Source organism: Gymnodraco acuticeps, unplaced genomic scaffold, assembly GCF_902827175.1.
Source record: "Gymnodraco acuticeps unplaced genomic scaffold, fGymAcu1.1, whole genome shotgun sequence".
Classification (NCBI taxonomy): domain Eukaryota; kingdom Metazoa; phylum Chordata; class Actinopteri; order Perciformes; family Bathydraconidae; genus Gymnodraco; species Gymnodraco acuticeps.
Window position 1 is genome coordinate 3913377 of NW_022992081.1, and position 2950 is coordinate 3916326.

Here is a 2950-nt window from a genome sequence, read left to right on the forward strand (position 1 = left end):
GTGTGTCTCCTGTGCTCATCAGTGTAAGCCCCGCCCCTGATTGTTCCCACCTGTATCTAGTTACCCTGTGTTTAAATTCCCCTGTCTCTCAGTGTCAGTTCGTCTTGTCTCTTGCCATGGTCAGGTCTATGCTCTTTTGTGTTCAAGAATAGTTTTGTTCCTCCTACGTGAGCGATTTTCCTTTTGGTCTTATTTTTTGTCATCTCATCCTGAGATTAGTTAGTGACCTTTTTTTGTTCATCGTGTTTTATTGGAAAAATAAAGTATCTTACCAATACTTTACCTCTGTCTCCCTGTCTGCAATTGGGTCCAACATCCTAAGTGCCTGAGATCGTAACAATGAGAGCATGGTAATGGATTGTTATTATGATGGATTTGATATTAACGAGGGGGCAGTTAGCGGCTAGCAAGTAATTATGCTAATGTAACCTCAATCGTTATGTACTTATATTACGCTGTAACAGGATCTAGTGATATCCAAGCAACAGAGCTTAATTTAGCATGAAAGAATGTTGCACTGTGTATATATACTTATAAGTAATATTAACTTTATTTAATACAACATTTACGGTACAACGTTTAATCATACAGCCCATCTAGTATGATAATGAATTACAGCAAACATACATGTGCAATATATCCATTATTACAGCTCCGTGGGGTGGCAGTAAGACGATATGGGTCCGTTCTTATTGTGCATCCATGGGTAAAGATAAACGCAACTCACATTGGTTTCTCAAACAGCATCTCTGTAAACTACGTGTATTCACTGAATTTCACTGTCTGGCTTTAACGGCTCGTTGTAGCTCAAATAGCTCCAGCCCCCACCCTCCCTGTGAGCACAGTGTGCTCTGATTGGTCGGGACACGTAACATGAACGTGCCGGGCGGCGCGGTCCCGTGGGTTAGAGGCACGTTCATAATGCAGAGGGAAATAACTCTCAGAATAACGTTATTAGCACATTATTACAACTTGAGGAACAAATGTTTTTAATAAGGGCTATACAAGTGTTCATACTGGGTAGTTTATTTAGTTTAAAAAAAATTATCCAACGATTTACAGACCACTCTTTCCCCATGTAAGTCAATGGGAAAAAGTGTTTCCGGGCATGGCAACCAAACGGAAGTGTAGTACCGCCGTTTGGCCAGCACGAATATTTTCATCTGAGTCCGGTGTCAGTACCAGATATGTTCGGCCTACCAAATATGTTCGGGTGTATTTCCGTCGCATCCGTCATCCGTCATATCCGTCATATACTCACCTCCCTCTGCTCCCAGCGCTATGCTGCCACACACCGGCCGTCTGCGGAACTGCAGCCGGAGGAACTCGGTACAGCTTGTTATGTGTGAACGATCTAGATCCCTCCGCTTCCCCATAATTACCGCGACCATTTTAACTTTCATGACAGAAATGGAGAGCTTTTATGCTGAGATAAAGCAGTACGTGCTCAATGGTGGTTACCACAATCTCACCATCGCCGCTGAAAAGCATGATAAAAGGAAGGCGTTTAATTCGGAGGGCATCCAAACAATACCTGATCAAAGGTAAGTAACAGAATAAGACCATGGTTAAGTCACGAACATACGTTTTTATTATGAGGTATAAACCCCCTGTACATGTGACATCATCACATCCCTTTACTTATAGGGATCAATAAAGTATATATCTATCTATCTATTTATCTAATGGTGTTTTTGGTGCAAAAGTGATCATACCTCTAATGGTTTATCATATTGCAATTCCAACATTTTTCAGTAAATCGCAAGGACTCCACAGCTTGTTTCTCCTTTTTCTTTTTATACACACTTTACATTACTGTAGTTGTTACGTCTAAACCACATTTGCCACTGGATTTCTTGAACAGCTTTTAGTCATAATGTCATCTCTACACATGTCTAAATGATTGTTTTGTTGTTCCTGTTGTGCCAGCTGGAGATTTGTACTACACATACAAGGACAATGAGAGGATGGTTGTGTGCACCAAGGACCAAATTATCAATGTCCTGAAGGAGTGCCATGATAACCTGGGTTCCGGAGGTCATGCAGGGAGAAGGCGCACCACCGAGAAGGTTTTGGCAACGTACCACTGGTCCACTATGCGGGAGGACGTGAAGAAATGGGTGGGAGTTTTTGACTGACTGACTGATTATTGATCTACAGAAATGTGTTGTATGTGTACATTGAAACAGAGTGAGACATGTGTGGATCTCATTGGCCCACTTCCCTCCACTGCTAAGGGCAAAAGGTACTATCATGATGGGCTGAAGCATGTGTAACCTCCTTTAAAGGTTCTAAACGTGAAGAATCTGGTTTAAAAAGAAAGGAAATCATTTACAGTGATTCTGTATGTATTTACAACATTCTGCATTTTATATTGCAGATACATTCTAACAGCGACTGATCTGTTCACGAAGTGGGTGGTAGCAAAAACGCTCTACCACAAAACAGCTGTTGAGGTCTCAAAAAAGATTGTAAATATTCTTCTCGATTTCGGTCTTGTCGAGAAGATCATTACCGACCAAGGACGGGAATTTGTCAATGAGGTACAATAATCTATCTAATACAGTGTATGTGTTATGTGTAACAATGTAATACGATTTTTCAGGTAATTTGGTAATTGGTGTACACTAAACCATCTGCAGGTCAACCGTGGTGTTTTTGATGCACTGGGTGTAAAACACTGCATCACTTCAGCGTACCATCCCCAGTGCAATGGCCAAGATGAGCGTACAAACCAAAACATAAAAAAAGCACTTGCAAAGTACTGTGGAGAGGACCAGAATGACTGGGATTTACATCTGAGGGGCATTGTGGCGAGCATTAACACCTCAAAGCAGGTACAATGTTTGTAACAAATGCAGATGGAAACAATACTCAACAGAGATACTAAAAGGAATTTTTATGCTTTCAGAGGTCAACCAAGTGCACGCCCTATTTTGCCCAGTTTGGG

At 41.4% G+C, this 2950-nt stretch overlaps 1 long non-coding RNA gene across 1 annotated transcript; it reads left to right on the forward strand.

Annotated features, from left to right (window-relative positions):
* Positions 1 to 2059: 2059 nt before the first annotated feature.
* On the forward strand, positions 2060 to 2706 carry LOC117537226. Its single transcript, XR_004567695.1, has 3 exons — positions 2060 to 2120; positions 2381 to 2543; positions 2643 to 2706. It is a non-coding gene; the product is annotated as an uncharacterized LOC117537226 (long non-coding RNA).
* The last annotated feature ends 244 nt before the right edge of the window (positions 2707 to 2950 follow it).